A 24,801-nucleotide genomic window follows, 5' to 3' on the forward strand; every position below is an offset into this window, starting at 1 on the left:
TGCTCTCTGGCCAGGGTACAGAATTCCCTGAATAAAGAGTTTAAGACCACAGGTATGTGTGAGAGAGCCTGAGGGGGACTGCGCTGTGTGTAGTGTGTCAGTGAGATGGACTGAGTGTGTAGGGTGTCAGTGAGGTGGACTGAGTGTGTAGGGTGTCAGTGAGGTGGACTGAGTGTGTAGGGTGTCAGTGAGGTGGACTGAGTGTGTAGAGTGTCAGTGAGTGTGTAGGGTGTCAGTGAGGTGGACTGAGTGTGTAGGGTGTGAGTGAGTGTGTAGGGTGTCAGTGAGGTGGACTGAGTGTGCAGGGTGTCAGTGAGTGTGTAGGGTGTCAGTGAGGTGTGTAGGGTGTCAGTGAGGTGGACTGAGTGTGTAGGGTGTCAGTGAGGTGGACTGAGTGTGTAGGGTGTCAGTGAGGTGGACTGAGTGTGTAGGGTGTCAGTGAGTGTGTAGGGTATGAATGAGGTGGACTGGAGAGGAAGCTCGCTGCAGCATGGTGCTGCTCCCAGACCAGTACTCCACATGAAAACAGGAGCCCTGTCTGAGAAGAGTCAGCTGCACACATCTCTGTCTGGCTGTGGAAACTGCTGTTGAGCCACCTGCCTTGCTCAGTCTGTATACGTGCCTGGAATATCATGGCCCTGCTGCTCTGTAGCTCCTGCATACCCCCCATATGGCATCCAGAGACTACACTTAAAAACTCTTACTTTAGAACATGAATACAGGGAGTGGCAAACTAGACACATTCGCATACGTGAGTGCACTATATAAGCGTATAAAAATGGGAGAGTATTTTTTTCCCCACAACCTTATGACTCATCCTGTTCCTGGTGTGTGGATGAACCCTGTGCCATAGTGTCCAATCCAGACCATGCCAGAGTGCCAACTGTGTTAAAATAACAAAAAAGTATTTCAGTCTTGTATTTCAACTTAAAATTTACTTATTTCTATGATGTTTTTGCTTAAAAAAATGACAAAAACATTGCCAGTGAGGTGAGAGTTTTACTTATTTCGAGATTCATGGGGTAAGAAAATGTAACTTGTCAAACAAACAATTTAGACCAGTAATTTAGACCAAGCCAATATTTTCAACTTGAGAGAGTCTCATTATAAGACAAAAACACTAAAACAAGGCTTTTTATCTGTGCTAGTTACATGATAAGTTACACTTCCTCCGACCCAACATCTGAGCTATAGGCTAATTGCCGGTCTGTGGAGTTAATGGAAGCATTGGCTTGGCATCACATCTTTTGGAGAACAGCGCCTGACGGTTTGTGTTCTCCTGAGCTGACTGGAGAGCAACGATGAGCACGAACGCACAAAAATTAGCGGTGACATTAAATATAATTGTTCACCATAAACAACATAAAGGGGAAGAATTGCTTTCCACTTTCAGATTCCATCAACAAGTTAAAAACCGAGTGTTTATACTTTGTATTTTGTATGTTTTGCAAGTTGGACCCCAGTTAGACTAGTCGGCGCTTCTTGTGTGAACTAATGGGGTCCCAATAAACTAAACTAATAAACTAAACTAAAAACCGAGGGAGTGCACGGACACCGAGCAATACCCAGCGCCAGATTTACAAACTTTGTTGTGTGGCTTCTTGGAGGGACATTACATTAAACCGCACGAATAAATCGCTTCTCTGGGTGCTCTTTCTCCTCACTTGGCTGTTCGACCTGCTTTCCACTCGGCTCTCTCCATCCGCAGACTGCTGTGTCATATGCAGTAATGTCATCAGGGTGCCTTAAAAACAGCTCCACGGTGAAGTCACCCGAAGCTTTCTGAAATACTGCACCGATTTCAGTCGCGGGATCAGTTTCATCCGTCCGGGTATTGAGATCACGCTTAATGTCGTATTGCAGGCAGGCCATTATTTTTATGCGAGATAAAATTCCCGCACCAAAACAACCCTGACTCTACCGCTCTTCGCCTTGCTCTCGTAGAGCGGATAATGAGGGGCAAAGTGCGCAAGATGCAGAATCGCTTGACTCGCCTAAATGCGGCAAAACTGTCTCTCGGGGAACGGCTAATGTAGGTCGGCCTGGGGACAGCGCTTTTGTCCGAAGTGCCTTTCGCAGGTCCTTTAAATAGGCGGGTGGAGTTGATGGATGTAGCGCAGGCTGTTCCCGCGGCGGTAAAGCACGGAGCGAACCCGCGTGCGTGCGGACTAGCGGGGCAACTGCTGCCCACACCTCATCAATCCCAAGCACCAGCGCTCCTCTGGTCCGGGGCCCGTCATCTGTCACATTCCCCCGAACGCACATCCAAACCAACCCCCCCCCACCCCCCCCACCCCCCGTATCTGTGAACAGAGCGTCCCACGTGCCTGGCCTCTTTTAGAACCGGCCAGGTGTTTGGTGCTGTACGATATGTCAAGGCAAAGACTCTTCGAATCGGCACTTGAGTTTTCTTTTTTTAAACAAAGTGAATTGAGGAGGAGCTGAGGTAGCGAGTGAACCTGCTTTCTGCGGATAGCTGTCCGTATGCGCCGCTGCTTCTGTGTCTGGGTGCTGTTTATCTGTCCGTTCGGTGTAATCGGGCTGGTGAGTATATGGGTGCAGAACGAGAAGTGCTCAGAAGTGAGCACTTCATGTTCTGTGGTACCTGCAACCGTGTAATTCTCTTGTTGTAGGTTGTCTGTAATCTCCGTGTGGGGAGTGCCAGCTTGATTGATGGAGAACTTTGGCGTGGATTTGATTGTGACCAAGGGAACACCAATGTACACACACACAGTCATACTCACAGGCAAAGTCCACCACGCATGCGCACAGGCGCATGAACACACACAAACAAATACACATACACGTGTGCTCACAGGCGTATACATGCAGAATTTAGTTACTTCCCACCACACACACACACACACACACACACACAGAACTTACATGGTTGCTTCCCCTCATCTCACACACACACACACACACACACTGTATGCTGTAAAGAGTACAGTGGACTATGGACTGTATCTTCCATTTTGAAAATAATTTTGTTCTCTTTTATTTTTGCTCAGAGACAGCCTCGGATTTAGCATCCCAGATCAATGCAGTGTAAATTTTCATGGCCTTTTTATGTAACTGCACCTTCCTCATTCTTATGCCTGTTATTAGAACCAATCCTCAGCGCTCTTTCGCATCCTACCCGTTCCATTGAGATGGATGAAAACGTTATTTCAAAGTCTAGGTGACATGTGGATGGTATCCACGTCCGCGTCTGTTTCAAACACATTGGGAAGTTGAAGGAAGAAAGCAGAGAGCCTCTGATCTCACCGAGAGGAAACCCCTCCATGCATAAATCTGTTTATGAAGTCACTTAAGGTTGAGAGGGGATTTGATGTTTCAATTCCCCTGAGTTCCTGACTGCTTCCAAAGCATGTGCTTTCTCTCTCTTTCGGCTCCTTTTCTTTCTCTAAGATGGTATTGGTTTTTATGTCATTGTGAAGTTTTTTGTCTGTTCAATAAGGAAACATCTAAAGTCTCACTCGTTCTCTCTCATGCTCTCTCTGTCTGTATTTCCCTCTAGTGCTTTATTAGCATTACAAATACAGACTTATATTACAAAAGCATAGGTTAAAGGAATTGAAGAGAATCCTAATAAATTATAATAAAAGTATATAAAATCTGGGCTATCAATGTCTTTTAAGAAAATTTGCTACTGACATTACAGTGTAGGAAAATAGATAGATTGGACAAAGAAAATCCATAACACGAAAGCATCACTCTTTGTCCCTCAGAATATGAACCCACATTGTGCTGCTGGTATGCAGCAGTTTTGGTATTGACCTAATAACGGTAGCTCATGTGAGGCATTTGTGGGTAATTTTGTGGCTACTTTTGGAAAAGAATGTACGAATTTGATTGAATTTGACAACCAGGAAGTTCTTCTCCATCTCAATTTTATTGTGTTTGCACTGTCAACACAATCTCTGTCACTCTTTCTTTCTCTCTCTCTGTCTCTCTCTCTCACTCTCATATCCTCATTCTCTCTGCCCTCCCGCCAACCTCTGTGTGCTCTACCACAGCTAGAATAGCTCCGCAATCTAAACAGTATGTTCCTCTACAGGACATGATGTGGGTAATCTCCAGCAAAATTACACATCCATCTAGCCAGGCAGGGGGGCTGGTTTGGAGGCTCGATACAGGAGAAGAGGTGCATCTCCAGCTCAAGACCAACACCTACACTGGTCTGTTCATGCTGTGCCAGACGGCACTAACAGGGCACGGTTCTCCTGTCACCACCCCCTCACAAGGAGCCACGTCACTAGTTTCTTTTTTGGATAATGGCAATCTGAATTTCTTGCTAGTCATCTCTTATTAATTTCCTGTGCTCAATTGGTTTCCTTCATAGCTCATTGTCCACAGTGATGATTTGCCACTGGGATATATGTTATATGTTTATATACAACTTTTTTCATTCACACAGGGAGTGAGAGGCTTTCTATGGCTTGCTTCTTCTTTGTTAGTGCATTTTAATGCACACTAATACTCAGATCCTATCCCGATTATGGCAATACTCTGGTTATTAGCATAATCATGTAAACGCCTATATCTGATTGCCTTTCACAATTGACGTATTCAAAACCCAATTAAGACACCTGCATTTTTGCTTTAGCACCAAACCTTTTTTTTGTACATGTAGCGTCTTAGTCCGATTTCTGACTGCTTTTGAATGTCAGGCAGAAGTCGAAGATCCAGGATGAAAATGAACATCTCCTCTGAGAATATTGAGATTATGGAAAGAGTCATGTAAGAACAGCTATTGGAGTAATCACATTACAATAATCTAAGTACGAGCATGAACTGATTATTTCCAATAATCTGGGTATGGGTGTGCTTGTAAACATAGCCACAGCTTTCAAGGGCCAAACCATTTGAGGAATTATTTTGTGTATTCGCAGGTGTGTCTTGTAACATGCACATTCACCGGTCTGTAACTGGTGTTACAGTATATTAAAATGATTGACCTAAATGTCTCCGTTTGTCAGATAACATGCAGCTCACCATTTCTCAGTATGCTAAGCACACTGGAGCGAGCCATCATTACCTTTTCGTGAGGAATCGTGCTTTATCAACATAATTAATTCTCTCCTACTGAGATAATGTCATTAGCAAGAGCCTGTGTTTTGTCTAATGCAATCAACTCAGTACAGCAATTACCCCTCCTGTGATTGGATGAGGTGGAGAAACGGTAGCTGTGTGTGTGCGCAAATGCATGTGCATGGGTGGATGTGCGTGTGTGTGTGTGTGTGTGTGTGTGTGTGTGTGTGTGTGAGAGCGTGTGAGAGCGTGTGAGAACAAGAGATTTGTGTAAGAATGCCAGACATGGTGAATACTGAAAAACACTGTATACTGTATACTGTAGCACAGACACCCAGGTTCCATGGATTCATTAGGTAGCCATTGAAATGCATTTGTGGAATATGGCCAAAGCTCACACATAGAGTACATTTGCTACTGGTTGTGAATGGCTTGCGGCAGATGAGGCTTTCAGCAGTGTAACAACAAGGTGGAGGTCGAGGAGGGAAGCAGGTGGGGGTGACTCACAGTCACATTCATAATCCCTCCTCACTCTACCCCCTTTCACGCTCAGCTGGTCGGACAAGCATAGTGAAAGGGAACCACGGAGAGCACTTCCGAACTACAGGTGAGGGGAGCGAAGCGCCGACCGGTAAAAATCTCTCTGTCTACCACTGTTGTGCCAATCTGTACCCGTTTCCATTGCAATGGGCATTACGACCCGTTCAGACCTGGGTCAAATACATAATTGTTTTTGATTAAGATACCGTTCTGCACTCGGTTGATCTTGGCTGGGGCAACTGAGCCGACCAAGAGTACCAGAAGGTGGGGATTCGCACTTTTTGGGAGTATCTCATGGGTTCCAATACACCAGGCAAGCTAGGTAAAGCTTAGGAAAGGATTTGAATCAAAAACAATTACGTATTTGACCCGGGTCTGGAAGAGTCTCACGTGTCCCCGGCGAGTCTCGTGGAGTGAAAGGTGTCTGACTTCGCCAACCGCAACCCGGCACTCCGGCACCGCGGCAGCGAGGTCACAGAGGAGCCGTGGATTCTCACACAGTCAGGGCCATCTTCGCTGGCTCGCCACCCCGCAGGAGGTGACATGCGGTAACAGCCTTTCCTAGAAGAGTCTTTTTCCTTTCATCCCAGAACAGAGCGCGCCATCAGCTCCTCCCTTATTTATGACCCTTCTATAATTAAAACATAGGTTGTGCTGCGTACGGGGGCTGCACTATTGTGTAACAAGAGCCCTCGAGATTACAGAATTACAGGGCCCGTTTTTCAGGGGTGTCTGAGTGCGTCTCTATCTCGTCGGGTGACCCCTGTTCTTGGCATACCTCTCCTTCGGGAAATAACGGTCACTCCTGGGCTCTGAGCTCAGCCTTGTGAAAATAACATTAACTCCAGGACACCTGCGTCCAGCTGCCAGCGTGTGGGTGACCTTTCCTTCTCCTCCACGCTGACAGCTTGCAAGGATGGTCCAATGAGAGAGTGACTGACAGACGGGATCCTTTTTCTACGTCGGGCGTCGGCTGCGGCAGTTGTGCGTCCGCCCGGCAGTGGCACGGCCCGGACGCGGATAGCCGGCAAATAAGGCGGCGTTTCCTTTTCCACAATACGGGCCAGCTGCCTTTTATCTGCCATTTTGTCTCCCTCGTAATGGGTGCTGGAGGACTTCTTGCGGAAGAAATCGGAGGCTGAAACAGCTGGAGCGAGCAGGTGGAGGACACCTATTTCCTGCAGGGATGCGCCGATGTTTCTTTATCTTGCGCTGGGTGAACAAGTTGTCAGATGAAAATTGGCTGCCAATTTTACATTTAACTCAGTGGGTTGTAGTCAGCATGAGCCCTCCTCCCAGCCGGCACTATCCTCGCTAATCTCTGCCCAGAATGCACTTGCGAGCAGGAAGCGCTGACAGGTCTGTGGCACGGGCTTGTTAGAGGCGGCGAAAGACAATAAATTTTAATGTAGTTGTCAGCATCTCTGTAGCACGGCGTCCGGACTAATGTTCCTCTGGATTCACGCAGGGTAGGCACTGCCAGGCCGTAAAGTTTAAAAGGCAGATCAGAGACACTGTATATCAGCCCTGGACTGGCAGCCATTATGGGGTTGTATTGTGCTGGGTACAGTGCAGGCGGGTTGCATGTCTGTGTGGGGGAAAAAAAACGATCGTTCCCCCGTGCCCGTGGGTCACCGGCCCTGTCCCAGCTTGGCATGCCTGCGGTCTGAAGAGAATGCATGGAATGATAAAGCATCTGTTCGGCTAAATATAGCCCCCTAGGGGGCAGAAGAGAGGGCATAGGAGAGGTCAGCTATGCGGGCGGGCAGGTGCACCATCCAGGAGGGTATGGAGGTAGTTGGGTAGGAACTGCTTTGTGGCTACCTGGATGGTGGCCCTGCTGTAAAATCCAGCTATGCCAGCTTGACCAGCTTGAGAATTGGGCAGGTCAAGCTGGTCATATAGCTGGTCTAGTTGGGTGTGAGGAGGTCAGCCAACATGGTGAGGTTTTTTTCAGCAGGGGGGTCAGTTGCTTTCCCTCAATTTAATCTGTATGTAACTTCTGAAAGCCTTCCCTGGGCCTCTTTATACCTCATACCAATGAAAGCTCACTTTAGTCTCTGGAAAATTCTTCCTATGAAGTGAGACTCTTTATTGGTAAGTGTGTGAAGTCCACCCTGTCCTCAGTCTTCGGAAGGGGGAGAATATTCAAAGCCTGTGCGTGAGAGTCACTTGTAAAGAGGGTCCTCAAACTAGTCACTCATAAAGTTCACAAAGCAAGGTTGGTATCTGACATTTGTCGTGGCTGGGGTTTGAGAATGTAGATTCCACTTTTTCGTGCCTTCGTACATCTCCCCGTGTCCTACCTCCCTACTGTCGCCCCCGTCGCTTCCAAGGCTGGCGTAGATAGGCCCCCCGTGTCCTGCTGTGGCTAGGAGAGCATTCTCTCACCTCTTTACGAGCGCCATGTACGTTAAACCCGTATTATGACCCGCCTCAGGTTCTCGTTTTTCACTCCCTCCCCAAGATGTCTTGCTGAGTGGCATTTGCACGGGTAAGCAGTGTCTAAGCCTTTGTGCCTGAAAGACACGCAGTGCAATTCCAGCACGGCTATTTAGGGTCCGCTTCTGCCTCCTGTGTCTGGACGCTAATATCCCTTTGGCACTGGTACATTTGAGCTGTGCCCGACCTGTGCCAGTTGCACTTCAAACAGGATCCAAGCTGATATTTAAGTTAACTGATTTTTTTTATTTTTTTTTTTGTGTTTAGATTTTTCCGTACGCTGAGATTCGCGACACAAATATAGCGAAATGCAAGGCACGATTTAACACCAGTTAAACCAGAAGGCATCGCAACGATTGTGTTTGGTATTCCTTGTGTTGCTAGAGGCCAGCGGAGTATAATACAGAAGCAGATTGAGCCACGCATGCCAGCTTGGATCTGCTCGGGTCAAATATGGCTCAGCTCATAGGTGTCAGCACAGGAGCGATGAAAAGAGCAGTGCTGAGTGGGCCCACACCGTGGTGAGGAGAGACCCATCACTGTGACAGCCCGGCACGGAGCAACCGCAGTCAGTGTCATTTCTACAGCGTATGAGCACTCTGAGTCTAATTGATAGTCTTGAATTTGGTGCCAAGGCACACAAATGTTTTCTTTTAGTATGGTTCTGGGAAATGTGTGCCTAATGAGTTTTATTAAAATCAATATCCCATATGCAAACTAAGCTGCTGTTGAGCTTATTGTCACATGCAGTTTACCGGTACACTGTATGTAGGACCTACAGTTTTGATTGTCTTCAACTACTATGTCTTAAGATAATAGAAATAAATTCCCAAGATATAATGTAATTGTTACATGAAATGAGCAAAGAGACCACATGTGGGCTATCGCATTCTGTCGGCGCTTATTATTGTAAGCGCTATCAGAATAAGAAGAGAAAACCCACATGTACATTCAGTTGACATACACACGCACATGCTAGACACAGCAATACACCCAGGGAAGCCTGTTCAAATGTCCTCTGGTGCACAGCTTGGCCTGAGTTCAAACACTCCATGCAGTCCAGGCAAACACTATCGTGCGCCAAGACAAGCCAAGCCAAGCCAGCACTCCTGCAAGCAGAGATTAGACGAGCATAAATATCGTTTGGCAGCTCACTATTTATTTAGTTATGTATGCGTGCGCGCATTTATTTCTTTATTTTTGTCGTTGTTGATTTAATTTGGTTCTGAGAAAGACATTCGGCTGGTTAAGGGGATGCGGGCTGGCTAATCAGTTGTATACATAGTTAATGTGCACGGAAATAGGAGAGGAATTCGGTAGTTATTGTTCATTTTAAAAATGCATTATCAGTAATGATGGTTCATCTGAAGAGCAGATGTGATTATTTTAACCGTGGGCCTCTAAGAAGTAAGATAATAGCGCCAGAAATCATGATAACAGTAATAGACTCGTAAGGATGATCTATTTGCAGCCAGGGTGCTCTTTTGCTCTCTCTCTTGCTCTGTCTCACTATTTTGCTCTCTCTCTCACTCTTGCTCTCTCTCTCTCTCTTACTATTTTTGCTCAGTCTCTCTCACTCTTTTGCTCTCACTCCCTTACTCTTTTTCTCTCTCTATCTCACACTTTTGCTATCCCTTTCTCTCATTGTTGCATCTTTTTGTCGGATGTGAAAGGTTGAGGCAATTGTTTTGCTTATTGAAATTGTGTTTGCGGCTGGGGGTGATTTTTTCTGTAGGGGAGTTCATCTGTGGAGCTCAGGAGCACTACAGGCTCGTAATGACACATTTTTTATTTGGACAAACATGGGACTTGGGTCACGCAGGAATATGCTCGGGGTGGTGGGTCCACTGATGTATTGCAAGTTTTTAAGGGTTATGTCTTTGCACGCCTTAGGCAGAATACAAGTATTTCAAAATGATGGTCACACAGTCCTGGTGAATAATATATTATAAATATTGTACTTATATTATAGTATATAAAAAATTGTTTATAAATAAACATATTTAAAATGAGTTGTACTCACACAGTCCTGATGAAAAATAAGTGAAATAAAATTATGTTGTAGTCTGTGAAAGAAATGGCTATCTTGACCAGGGAATATCGATTTAGAATGGAAGTCACCTATGTAGAGCAGCTTGGTCTTCCAAAGTCAGCCATGCACAATGGTAGCTCTGTAGGGCAGAGAGTAACAGCAGAGGAAATGTGCAGGATGAGGTTCCAACAGATATCTGGCATCCTGATTGCACCTCTCAGCTCTATCCCTCCTAAGACTGTGCCAACCAGGTCTTTTTACAGTGGGAATGTTTTGAATGGCTTCAAACGTGTAGTAATGGGCATATCCATAACACTGGTATTCAAATGTGGGGTGCCATGTAGCCAAGCGTGTTGTTGGTAAATCTAAGTTTTACCAGGAACCAGTTAGATGACCGTTGTCACAGGAAGAAGCAGATCCGATGTTCGTCATTAGAAAACAGGAAAGTTTATTCCAATCAGGAAAATGTTCCAAAGAGCAATGGTGTTTGGGATGTTTTAAAGGATGACATTAGCATATATTCAAATATGTCTACAAATCCAAGTGTAACCTCTGATTGGTGGTAAGGAATTGCGCCTATCCTGAGCACCTCGGATTGGGCCATTCAAATCCTTAATGGTTGTGAGGCCTTGCCCCGCTCCCCCCCCTGGAGTCCCGTGGAAAATCCTTGAAACTGATACCGGTCATTATCATATGTGAAGTGGTCCAATACACAAATTTGTCTGTCTCCCAACAGTGTGCATTGTGAAGGAAATGGTGGAGGGTTTAGGTTGGTGAGATGCACACCGGTAGTGTGAATTGGAGGGGGGGCAGCATTCTAAAACTGCATTTTTGCCTTTATACGTTTCAGAGTGGAATTATTTGTTTTCCTTGCAGGAAGCTTGTTCATGCTGTTTTTCTGGTGTGGATCACTAGTCACTGCACTGTCTATGATTTCATTCTCTGAAATTACAGTATTTAGGAGGTGTCGACACCTAAGGAGGATTCCTGTATATTTGGACAGCTGCTTTAAGGTTGCGATTCATTCCCATGCAAATGGCCGCCACGCTTTGCATTGCGGTGGCACAAGCCCTTTCACAGTGGGAGATGACAAAACATTTCATAAGCCTTCTGGTGCCGGACCGTAAATCGTGACTTTTATGACTCGGAGCCATTGGCAGGTCAAACCTCTGCTTTCACCGGGACATCGGGAAGTGATTGATGGCCTTGTCAAGGGTGGCGTCCCCGGAAGCGCAGAAGGGAACTGGCAAGGCTGGCAGTCTAATACAGCTGCTGGACTACCCTGCTAATCACACGGTCTGCCTTGACCCGTTAGCCAGATTGTCTGCCTACTTCTAATGGTGTGTCCCCATCACATCATTGTAGAATTGCAACCACAGCATCTCACCCCTGAGAGGTGAGCCTGGTGTCACACTAATTTGACAACGGGGGACCGGAATGTTCTGACCACTGAAATCGGCCTCTGTGTTCCGAAATCTGAACATCCACCCCTAGCGGTTGAAGTTAACAGTATTTTAACCAAAGCTGATGCACCCCAATGAGTGCATACAAAATGTTTTTGTGTCTCTATGCTCAATTAATATTGTTAATGTTACATCGTAATCCTAACCATAACCTCTGTTGTTTTTTGCCGTTTGGCGACAGATAATGTGTAAATCTATTATTAAAGCTATATGAAATCTATTATTTAATATATCTGTTCATTTTTATATCTATTATATTTCTTACCATCGCTTTTTGCCGTTTGACGACAGATTATGTAAATACATTTGTTATTTTGTGTATCTGTTCATATTTGATATCTATTACATTTCTTCTTGCAATTGCAGGATGTCGTCGTGGGGTGGGTACATGTGAACCGATACCAAACCAGGGCATGGAAAATCGGTGCAAGATCATGTTGGAAAGGCTGCAGTATCTCATTGAGTCTAGGCATCGAGGTGTTCAACTGCAGATTCAATCTTTTCAGCGCTTTGATCTCTGAAGTTGAGGTTTGCAGGTTGTGGCTGAGATCAGTGAGGTGTTTGGTCAGTATGTTCTCAGGAGAGCTGCAAGATTTTCAAAAAAGTGTTCACCTTTTACAGATGGATGCAGCATGCAGGGGCTGCTGAGTAATGGGGGTTGATGTGGGGTTTTCAGCCATAAAGAGAGTCTTCATAAACTGCCAATGAATGAAGCACTCCACAGCTTTACAAAAACATCTGATTTAACTTGAAGGCAAGCTCGCAGATTGAGGATATGAAAAGGGTATTTGTAAGTTAGACTTTTTTTTTTGTACACATCTTTGAACATTATATGCTTTCACAATTATCTCTGGCGCTGGCTGGAAAAACATTGAGTTGTTGGTTTTTCCACACTTATTTTCAATTCTGAACCCTTCATTGATATATGTAGCTCTGCTTTATTTTCTTAAAAGTCATGAAAAAGTCTTTATAGAGACTAAACCCTCTTTTTTACACTGAATTTGACAGTAGTGATGCTGTCACGTTTCACATTTTCCTATTATTCTGATATAATGATAACATAGATTCTACAATAATGTTATCAGATGATTGTATTATTAATATTCTCTCTTGCTATAAATCAAAGTTATGCGGTACATTTTTTAGATAACATCTGTTTTACTTCCTGACAACATTTCAGTGAACTTTAATTTACTTTTCACGTCCACCAGATTCAAATCAATAGCAATCTGATTCGCTGCTATCCACTGTACCTAAGGAAGGTCATTCCTCTGTTTTCTCTATGTGGTGGTGTTATCTTTTCGTATCGAACATAAAAAAGCCACAATCAGAAAGTTGCACCTGCTCCCTGCTGCCCAATCACTACAGTAATCTCTGGTATAAAGACACTAATCTGAGGTAATAGGTGCATCAGGCTTTCAAAGAGCCCCGGGAGCCATCCCAGCATTCCCAACGCCCGTTGTGGCTTGGACCGGGACTGTCTGTGAGTACTGCTTAGCCGAGTGGGCATTCCACCAGAGGGGGGGTTATCTAGAAACGTGACAGAGGGTTCCAGTTCCACTATCTGCCACCATCTAACACCAAGTCCCTGTTGTTAGTTCTCGTAGCGAGCGTGGGGGAGATCGCAGGTTTTCCCATTGATTTTGTGGCTTGTCTTGGATATCTTGAAGAAACGGAGGTCTTGACCCTGTCAGACCTTGAGCTGCACTTATTTGAAATAATAGAGATTGTGTGACCTGCAGTGATCCATGTCATAGGGTCAAAGGTCGAGCACAAACATTGGCAGATTCAGTGAGGTATGGCACCCTGCTGTAAAATCCAACTATTTCAGCTTGTCAAGCTGGTCTAAAGCTGGTCTGGCTGTGTTTAAGCTGATCAACCAGCTAGTGCTGGTAGCTTGTCTGAGTTGGTAGCTGGTCATCCAGCTACCAGCTGTTTAAAAACCTAGCTTGAGCTGGTCAAACCTTGTCAAGCTGGGAGCTGGTCGGAACTGTTTAAAAAAAAACCTAGCTTGAGCAGTTTTTTTCAGCGGGGCAAATTTCTCTACCAAATGTTTCAACAATGTTGTGTATTTACTAGGCACATGCTCCTGTGTGTGTTTGCGGTTCCACTGTGTGCCAGGATGTATGTTAGCCTTTGGTCTGATTCTACAGGCGGAGGTCAAAAGGGCAGCACTTCACAACGATCGTGCGTGTGGCAGCTCAGCCAAATCTCTGCACTCAACTGCTGTTGTCTCTCATGCACCATTCAAGGGAAGACCATTTGAAGTAAATCTACTCTCAGTCAGGCTTCTGAGCTCCTTTACCCAGGCGGCTCCCGCAGATGCCCTGAAGCGAAGCTGTCACACAGAGAATAGATAATACCCCGGCGTAAGAGAGGGAGAGGGGGAGAGGGAGAGAGAGAAAGAGAGGGAGGGAGAGAGAGAGGGAGAGGGAGGGAGGGAGAGAGAGGGAGAGGGAGGGAGGGAGAGAAAGAGGCAGAGAGAGAGAGAGAGAGAGGGGGAGAGGGAGAGAGAGAGAGGGAGAGAGAGAGTGAGGGAGAGAGGGAGAGAGAGAGAGGGAGAGGGAGAGGGGGAGACCTGGACCGGGCAGACAGCAAGCATGCTTGCATCATGAAAAGGGGGTGGTGGGGACTTCTGGCGATGAAGTGAAAGGACAGGGTGAGAAAGGAGGCACGGTAGTAGAGAGAGAAAGTGTGGAAGAAGAAGAGAGAGAGAGAGCAGGTAGGGCAGGTTCAGCATTGTTAAATTGTGTATGGGTTCCTTTGGAGGCTGGCGGGTTGGTGCTGTGGCATTGTGTGGGAGCCCTGCCTTTGGTAGTCGCACAATGCTGCTGAGCAAATTACACTATGGGCACAATGGTCACAAGCCTGTTTTTGTACTGTACAGACAGGGCGTGCTGTGCCTAGCCTCTGTGTTTTTATACTCGTTCATCTGTCTTGGAGGATATCAGGCTAGCCATTTGTAATTGTCAGGGGATCAGTGCTTCAACATTTACAGTAATTATAGAATGCAAAACAGAATGTAGTCTTTGAATAGAGACAAAATTGTAAATCAAAATATAAAGAGCAGTTATGTAAACAAAGGGCAACTCGCCAGAAAATAAATGCACTTCAAAAAGAAACAGTAATATACAGTGCTATCTGATTGAATCTTGCTATCTTTTGGTCCCCTAAAATGGAGGGACGATGTGTAAAAAGGGATGTAATTTCTACATGGATGTATATACCCTCAATTTAAAGGTGACATTCTGCAGTCCACCTCATATTCATTCTTTCATTTCAAATCCAATGTGCTGGAGCACAGAGCCAAAACAGCATAAATTGTACCACTGTCCAAATACTTACGAACTGCACTGTAGTTACTTTTGAATTTAAGACTGACAATAGTGTAAAAGCAGACCAGCTGGAAAGCTTGACACAGCCGAGGCGCAGTACTCAGAGCGTGGCCTAGATGGCAGCATTGTGCCAGGGCGCTCCGCTCAGCGAGACGTCCATAGAAGACTGGAGTTCATGAAGCAGGGACGTGACGCGACTGAGGATGGACGGCCGGCGTGGAGCTCTCCTCGCTCCGCCGCCCTTTATCGGCTGTGTTCCTCACTGAACTGTGACTGAAATCACTACCCTATCTGTGACAGCAGAACGAGGGCGTGCAATCACAGCCGTGAGTAGAAAGAAGATAGCACCCGCATCCAAAAAAATCTCGAATTAAAGAGCCCGTTTTGAGCTGAGGGGTGTGCAGTGGGGAGGGTGGTGTTTCCATGGAGGTGTGTTGTGGGGGCAAGATGGCGGCTCCTTTGGAGAATGACACGGGTGTGACTGTCAGTATTTCTGCACACTGGATGGATATGAGCACCGTTGTTCCTAGCAGATCTAGCAGGTGTGACTAAAGCCGTGATATGGGTGACCTACTGTTGTCCATCAGGTAAATACACAGCGATGGGCCATCGCTGAAGGCGTGGGGAGGCGCTTTCTTTTGAAAATATTTATTTTATCGGCACGAGGTTAACTGCTTTTTTCAAAGCATTTCAAAATGTCAGAAGGTTTTGCTCATGAAAGACAAGCCCATAACTTTGCTTGATTAAGTAGTGGATTTACCTTGCGATATATTAGCTATTTTTGCATGGCTGGCACCCTGCAACCACAGCAAAAGTGTAAGAGCATGTTCTTTTTCCTGGAATGATGGATGAAAGGAACAAGCAGAAACCTGGCATGACAGAGAGAAAATGGCAGAGCGATGCAGAACATGTTCCGCGGCGTATCCTCCATGTCGTTTGAGCGGGCCAGCTGAAAGTGGCGCACTTCCTCCCCCCTGTGGCAATCTGGAGAAGCTCATCGCCCGATTGTCCTGTTCAGAATGTGTTGCCCAAACCCCCTGCACTAGAGAAACATACTGAACATTCCTCCTGTAATAAGTAAAGGATCCACTGCTGTTTGTAGTAACAAAGCTCTGCCAATCCTATATTATATTTCAGTGCATTTTGGTAGGTATCAAAATGTGTGACCTTTTGTGAGGAAGTATGCTGTGGACTTCAGAGCAGCTGTGTTTTAAATGTAAATGTAAATGGTAAATGTCTGTATTTCTATATAGTGCCTTTATCCAAAGCACTGTATAATTGATGCTTCTCATTCACCCATTCACACACACCAACAGCGATTGGCTGCCATGCAAGGCACCAACCAGCTTTTCAGGAACAGTTTTTGGGGGTTAGATCTTTTGCAGAGGGACTCTTCGACACACCCAGGGCAGGATCAAACTGGAAACCAGACAACTGCTCTTACCTCCCAAGGCAATGTCGCCTCTTTTACTTCCCAGTACTTCCCATCATTTTGAGTGCATGTGGGTGCCAACATACTGTAGTATTGGCCTATAAACTGTGGGAATCCAGGATAAGGTGTCTTGTAAACTGACATTTCCTTCAGGACAGTTACCTTAGGTTGTGCACTGTAGCTCCCTGTGTCCGAGGGAGAATGAAAACTGAGTGCCGGGGGCTATGGAACAAAGGGTCTTCCTTTATGTGGAAGAACTAATCTTTTAAGCAACTGATCCAACCAGTTCACTTCCCAATATTTTGTCCATTTTGGATACATTTGAACTGAAAAGAGAGTGAACTGTTCCTGGTTACTGAGTCTGGGCCTCACTCACTTTTTAAATCACTAATGAACAATTATTTTCATCTTGGAATATCTAGAGACATGAATAATTTCTGTCATACTGAGAATATAATCTTGAACTAAACCAAACAGGATTTCACAAGATGGTCAAGCACGGCCTATATTTCTGGTTGAGTACATTAATTCAATCAAAATGAATATGAATACTGGTTCTGATTTTCACTTTATTGTATGTCACTCTGGATAAGAGCTTCTGCTAAATGCCTGTAATGTAATGCAATGCATACTGAATTATTCTACCTTTTCCAGTCTAGCCTAGTATGATACCAGAACCAGGGTCCAGGGTTGTGTAAAGTAGTTTGTTGCCCCTCACTCTTCCAAGAACTTGTAATAATGTATGCTGTGAAACATTTGCTCAAAAATATGGAGTCAATTTTCCCAATGTTCTCTCCAATTGTCACAGCCCATCATTTTGCTATGCTCTCTTTATGATGCATCATTGGCACAGAAAAAGCTAGAAATCCCTGAAAGATGTATTTGACAATCTCTTCAGTTAATTCCATCTAATCCCACCTCTTCAGGTTCTCACAGGTTAAACATGATGTATGCAGTCAGATACCCTTAGGTGCAATGTAAAGACTGTTTGAGTGTATCTGCAGTTTAACTAAATGGGAGTGAGACCATAAAATGGCCCTTTGGAATGATTTATGGTAATCTGCAGTGCATAGGGTCCCTCCTCTATGTGCTCCTGCCACGTTCTTATTCAGTATAATGTTTGTCATAGATTTCATATTTCGGGAGCATAATTATCAAACGTGCACCCAGAGGTAGATTCCATTGTGAACAATGTCACTTCCTCAGCCTCTTTTTCACATGTTTTGGCTGTGCCCTGGATTAGTAGAAAAATTCAGAATCTCATTCTTTGAAACATTCAGGAAAAATGCTATTTTCGCTATTGAGCCCATCCCCACATTTAGCACTGTTAATTGTCAGGTGCTATCTTGGCTGATGTGGGGAATTGATGTGTTATGAGGCAGTGGGGTTGAGTTTGAGGGAAGATGTTTTGCTGTGTTGAAAAATGGTTGCTGAAAACCAATTAAAAATGTTAAACCAAAACAGCCCAAGGGCCTTGAACTTTTACCCTCTCCTCTCATTCACAGGGATGAAGCGGCCATTCAGCCCCTCCCCTTTGCCAGAGAACGGGCACTCCCCGGAGACTGAGCCCCGTGGCAACAGCTCAGAGGGCCAATCGGGTGTCCCGGAGCACAGGCCCAAGAGGGAGAAGAAGCACAAGACGTACACGCTGTGTGAGGTGTGTAACATCCAGCTGAACTCTGCAGCCCAAGCGCAAATTCACTACAATGGAAAGTCCCATCAGAAGAGGCTGAAGCAGATCAGCAATGGCAAACCCAGCAGCAGTACAGGTAAGGCTGCTCAATGCCTCTCTCTGCCACTGGGTTAACTGGGACCAGGGCTCCCAAACAAACTTGAGTCTTAAGGGCTACTGTGTATGCTGGTTTTCTATGATTTTCAGCACCTAAGTGGTTAATTTAGCCCATTGTTTGGCAAAAAAGTCTACATTGTCTCCAAGGTGTAAATCGGCTGCCGATTGAATGGAAACCACGGGAACATGCAGACATGGCAACCCCCAAGGACTGCAGTTTGAGATCTCTGCTGTAGACCTTCACACCTTATTTTGGCTCAGTCTCTTGTGGTAACTATCTGTTACTGCTCCTCTTAGATGGTGTCATATGGAATACCCATGAGATGAGGGTAAATCTTTGTTGATGGTGCAGTATAACAGACAGGTCATGAATTGTTGCCTCACAGGGATGTGTAAGGTTGGTCGCGAGACCATGGTTTATGTACGCATGCACACAGACATCGCACAGTTGTGCTAGAGGCGCCATGCTGGCAGCAAGCGATGGCGATGGCAGAGGCATGAACAAGAACCAGCTGGAATGCGGAAAACACAAACTCACACACTGCTCTCACACCATAACATCTTCTCCAGCTAGAGCTTCTCCAAGCTCTGATGGAACTGCACTCTCAGGGCAAAGAATTTGCCATGGCCATTTGCCATGTCATTTACCATGAGTCACAATATCACTGTCGGTCTTTTGACCCTGCAACATCATGCAATATCATGGAAAAGAAAACATGGAATCATATCAGAGGTATGGTGCAAGTAATGCGTCTTGGAAGTGGCTGATCTTCCCAGACTGACACCAGATGCTGTGCAGGGCTTGCTTTTCTTCTCTGAAAAGGTCAATGTGCTTTGCTGGTGGGTGGTCAATGTGTTTTGCCGGTGGGTGAATGTGGTTTGATTTGATTCCTACGCAGAATTTCGCAGAACTGAGTGTTCCTACAGCCAGAGTGACAGTGGGTAGAGCTTTGATTTTAAAGATGAATTAACAGTGTAATTAACTAACAGTTAAGTCATGTCATCCTGGTTAGATACGCCTTCAGGCCTATTCTAAGGGTTTTAAAGCTGTCGAAGAAATTATCATCACAGTAATGTCTTGCTCATGAAATCCTGTACCGTTCATGTATATTTTTGTCTGTTCATGTTGCTGTATGTTTTGCAATTCCCCTTTAAATCCTGCATTGAGGTGGGCACAGTTCAGATCATGGAACAGTTTTTCATGTTACATTTTTCTGTATTTTTTGTGCATTTTCAGGGGTGCCAATAATTCTGGAGCCAACTGTACTGTATAATGAAAGGCTGTACCAATTCACATTTAAATATGTGATTAGTCAACTAATAATTTACTCAACAAACACATTTTAGTAGAACATTAGTTTGACTTTTTAATGTTAAATTTAAACATAATAATTTGTACATTACCTGGGGAATTTACATTTTGGTCTTAAGGAGTTGGACCATAAAAACCATCTGCAAAACAGAGCTGTTTGTATAAGGGTAATGTGACTGGTTTAGAGTATCGCCAGCAAGGATTCCGTCATAGCTGCCGTTATTAGCCAGCTCAACAAAATATTGATGGACAAATTCCCAATGACCTGCCTGAGTGGCTGGCAGCATGTAATGTTAAACAGACAGCTCTAGGTTTCAAGTCAAAGGCACTTTGCGTAGTGTGTGATTGCGTTGACAATAAAAGCATCTCAGCCACAGTCTATATTGCATCAAGTGGCCAGCTAACTGACATGGTTTTACACAGCTACTGTAACGTTGGATTACAAGGAATATTTATATTATAGTGAGCATACACTATATGTTTGCATTGGTTTGCACTTCCATTCAAAATAGGAAATTTTGTACCTCAATAACCCACCTATTTCAAAACCAATTTTGCAGGTCTATGCCAATGGCAACAGGCTCGCCAAGTACTGATTTTGGTATTAATAGGTCATTCTTTGATTTGTGTTGCAAACCATGTCTGAGCAATTTCACATTACATAAGAAAATTTAAAACATACTTATTGTCTCTTTAAAGATTAGCAAATAGGAAAAAATATTGAAATTTGAAATAGTTATATATATAGTACAGCTTTTTGTATCACCACATCATGAAAGTGAGTCCGAAGCCTTACTTTTGCAATATGATGAGAATTTATCCACATACATTACATTTATACATTTATACATTACATACATAAATGACGAAAATGATTTATCTTATTGTGATACAATTGCTCTGAAAATATTCATAACATTAAATCATTTGCTCTCTGAAAATGACATGTGTCACAATTATTGGCACCCCTTCATTCAGTATACACATTGTGCACCATTTGGCAAGATAAGTGTACTTGATTTTCTCCTATAATGTTTGATAAGGCATGAGAATACATAGCAACGTGATTTGCTATGATGAATCTAGATCGGGTATGGGCAAGGCAGGCCATATCTGTTTCTGGATTTCAGACCAACTGATTTCAGACTCTGAATTGTATGATTAATTTACACAATTTCGCCTCACAGCAAGGAGCCTCTGGGTTCGAATCCCGGTCGGCCAGGGCCTCTCTGTGTGGAGGCGTCCTGTCCCGGGTGTATTCCTGCCCAATGTATGCTGGGATAGGCCCCTGCCACCCTGTTAAGGATAAAGTGGGTAAGATAATGGATGGATGGGTGGATTTACACAATTTTGCGACATTCTGTGTTATAGAGCAGCTGATAAATGTTCTTGTCTGGTAGCATTTTTTTGTGGTCTAATTTAGAGGGTGAATTGGTCATGGTGCATATGGCTAATTAGCTGATTGAGCCAGGGTAATTGGTATCAGTAAAATCATGCATACACACCGGCCCTCCAGGACTGGAGTTGCCCATCCCTGATCTAGAACCATCAAGTGTTGTTCGCTTGAGGACTCTCCAAGCTTCAGCTCACAGGTTTTCAATGGAGTTTAAGTCAGAGGCCTGGGATGGCCGTTGTGAAAGCTTTTTGTGGTCATGCTTTGGATCAATGGTCCTCACTCCTGGTCCTGGAGAGCTGCGGGGTATGTTGGCTGTTGTTGTTACTCAGCACTTAATTGATCAGTTAATTACACAGTTACCTCGCCTCACCTGGTTTATTGGGCCTGAATTGTTTGCTGACCCTGGTGTAAAATCCAGCTATGACCAGCTTCAAATTACAAGCTACCAGCTGTTTCAAAACATACCTTGAGCTGGTGAAACCGTGTTGTGTATGGAGCTGGTCTGGACTGGTAAAAAGCTTAGCCTGAGCTGTTTTTTTGCAGAGGCTATTAAAACCAGTACACCCTGTGGCTCTCCTGGCTCTCCACTGCTTTGGATCGCTGTCCTGCTGGACAATCCAACTATGACCCAGTTTTAGACTCCTAGTATTAACGGCTGGATTTTGGTCTAAAAATTTCTGGTACTGACAGAGTGATGCCACGATAAGGTTCGCTGGGTCTTTAAAAGCGAAATATCTTCACATTACTGCATCCTCTGCCATACTTCACAGTGGGGATTAGCTTCTAAAATGTAAAATATAAATGGCAGTATAATTTTAGTACATTTTGTACATAAAAATGTCTAGGGGTGCCGATGATACATATTTTCTGAGAATTTATTGTTGAAATTATTTCTTTGAACAATTTTACCTTTTTACATTTTCATAGCCATTTTTGCTAAGGTTAAGGATGCTAACAATTCTGAAGGGAACTGTGTGTGTGTGTGTTGTCATTCATTGAAAGGTCTTTTAAGGACTTTGGTGATTTCAGTAGTCAGCAGGCAGGCATCATTTACCTCGAAGACAAGGATCGGGCAGGGAGACTTCTGCTTACAGTGGCAGTATCTGATTCCAATTTCTAGACTCAGTTCTGAATGCTCAACTTTGCTGTCATAACCTTCATGTTGCTCATAGTCCCAATCCAGCTGATTAGGTTTGGTTTGGTTGGTGTTTTGGTTTGGTTTTGGCTTGTGCTTGGTGTTTTTTAAGAAAGTCAATTTTCATAGCTGTGTTCTCATATTGTGAGATGGATACCCACATAAATATTGTATAGGCTTCTGCATCATGATGTCACCTTTAAATAAATTCAGCTTTAAATAAAGATGGGGTACAGAATGCCATAAAGAAAATGCATCTAACCATTTCCCCTGTGTTTCTGTTCCGTCTCCCTCAATGTAGCAATAAGTGAGTCTCAGAGTTTGTTGTTATGTGCATCTTGCCCTTTATTGCATATTGCTGTTCCTCTGGTCATCACATTGGCATCTTAACCCCGGCATTGCCCTCTGCCATTGGCCTTGGAATACACAGGGAGGTTGGAGATTCCCAGGGGCACCATTTTTTTCCTTTGAATTTAAGATTAACACTTCAGTGAAGCAAATGTGTTGATATGAGCAATGTTCCTGCAGGCTCCATTGGTTATCAGTCTATTTTCTGCAGTCCTCCTGGCATTGTGTGTGCCTGTGTGTGTACGTGCCCATGTGTGTGCCTATGTGTGTGCGTTTGTGTGAGCATGTGTGTGTCTGTGTAAGAGACAGGAGAGGCAGAGAGTGTAATTGGTTCTTATCTGAGCTACAGCACAGTGCCATGTGAGCTGAACCTGGAGTATCCACTACTGTAACACTGAGAAAGTATTGAGGTTCCAGCACATTCTAGCCAACTCCTGTACTCCTGCTGGTTTTTTTCCCTCATCAGTCACCTTCATGTCTCTCTCATTCATGTAATGAGGAATAGTCTGTGTGATAACCTGTAGTAAATTGACTAAATCTATCTGTCTTAATAGGGCGTTAAATTCTCTGGCACCTGAAAGGAAAGATATGAAAGAAAGGTAATGCCAAGATGCTGAGAATAAAACTACATATTATAATACTTTTGTTGTAACAATTTTATCAACCTTCAATTCCTGTCTGATGCGTGTTTGAATGAATGCAGGGTGTTTGTGATTTTTGTAGTTCTAGTAAGTATATTGTTCAGTTGCTGCAAATTACTAGATAAGAAGGCGCTTTAGACACTGAGGTCTCCTCAAAGTGATACTTTCTGTGTTTTTAAATAATATTTTGGGGTATATTTAGTTTCAATGTATGTTTTTTGCTTGGCCTAGACTATTTTTGTGTGCAAGGCAGAATATTTTTTATGCAGTACAGACGTTTCTCATGACCCGTTGGCCTCACAATGACTGGTAGAGGGGTGTCGATGGGTTCGGGGTTTAAAGTGAGAAAATACACTTCAAGTAACTCCAAAGCACTTGTACAGCAACATTATGCCTCCAGAGATTGTATGTGTGTACAATAGCAGGTTTATTCTTTTAGAAATTACATTTAATCTAACCTTAGGTTGAAACCTTTTCCTGCCCTATGACACATTCAGCCTGAGGTGCAATTCCAACTTGCTGGGTAAAAATTGAATATTCATGTCACTTTCACTTTCTGTTGCAACAAATAGTGTCTGGAAGCATTTCTGGAAGTCTGTTTTATTGTCGGACATAATCGTAGCTTGAATTTCAAATTGTAAGTAGCTAGGCTAATGCTAAGGTATGCAACAACACAGGTAATGTGGTAGCTATGTCCCTTTGCCAGGGCAGCCACATCTAAATCGCACCTTTCTGGTCTGTAACCTTGAAATCAAAGGGCACTGCTTAAGCAGGGCACTGCTTAAGAATTGAGAGGGAAAGCAGTACCGGCAATGAATTTTTAACTGTGAATGAATGTGAATAAATTATGTGTTCATAACATTGCTGTACCAGCTACTTTGGAGTTTGAAGTCTTTAAACTACAAACCCATCGATGCCCCTACCCAGCACTCACACAAGGGAATTGTCCGTCTGTATTTCACACTAATTCAGTTGTATTCTGATAAAAATTTAAGCAATTTGGCATAATTTTATTGAGAAACTTGTTACAGAAGTGGGATGAAATAGGGGGATGAAATAAGCTGCAAATAATGTTTCAGTGTTCTGATCAAAACAAATTTTTACCACACAGTCAAAAAAAAATACCCATAAGAGCAATTTCTGTTTACGCGTGTTTAAGGACGACATCTCATTTTTGACTTTCCATTCAAAATAAGTGCTTTGCTTTTGAATATCACAATGCTACCAGCGGCTGCGTAAATATTATGATCGATAAACAACACAAATATCAGACACCGAAAGTTGGTAATTATTTTGTTGTGGTTCAAGTGTGGACCGACACCTTCTGTGGAAAAAATACTGAAATGTTAATCTGAATACTGAATACCAGTCTAAGTTTCTAAAATGTTCATCATGGCAAAAATGGTCTGGGCAAAAAACAAACGTAATATAAATGAAATAATATCTCACCCTTTACTGACCCTTTGACCATGAGCTCCTGGTTCTGTTTTCTGTGTGTTTAGCGCAGTGGCTTTTGCCCTTGATGTTGCTCAAGGGTAATGTCTCACATTCCCATGAAGACACTTCTGTTACCTCCTCTAGGTCTGATGAGTACTCATGGCACAATAAAGACTGTACAAACATGCACCAGAATAAGAAAATATCCCCTTCCCAGCTTTCATGGAGAACAGTGGACACAGATAGTGGCTACACTGCATACTTTTTCATGGGTTTCTATAGTTGAGTCTAACCAGATGAGCCATTTGAAATAGTGTTGGTGAGGTGCTGCCTCTGCCTTGCCCCGGGCCAGTTCCTGTTTCTCGGAGGCACACTGGAAGGAGCACCCCGAAGACAGGATGAGTACATGCAGATTAAACTGGGAGGCGTAGATTCACCCTGACATGACTCACAGGCTGTTATCTC

The 24,801-nt window shown here is 44.1% G+C and overlaps 1 protein-coding gene across 1 annotated transcript in view; it reads left to right on the forward strand.

Annotated features, from left to right (window-relative positions):
• The first annotated feature begins 17,936 nt into the window (after positions 1-17,936).
• The window catches only part of znf385c (zinc finger protein 385C), a 129,066-nt gene continuing 122,201 nt past the window's right edge, over positions 17,937-24,801 (forward strand). The window contains exon 1 of the mRNA XM_061231326.1: positions 17,937-18,047. The gene's annotated coding sequence lies outside the window, so the exon portion shown is untranslated. The remainder of the gene's footprint in view (positions 18,048-24,801) is intronic.

Source organism: Conger conger, chromosome 2, assembly GCF_963514075.1.
Source record: "Conger conger chromosome 2, fConCon1.1, whole genome shotgun sequence".
NCBI classification, from domain to species: Eukaryota; Metazoa; Chordata; class Actinopteri; order Anguilliformes; family Congridae; genus Conger; species Conger conger.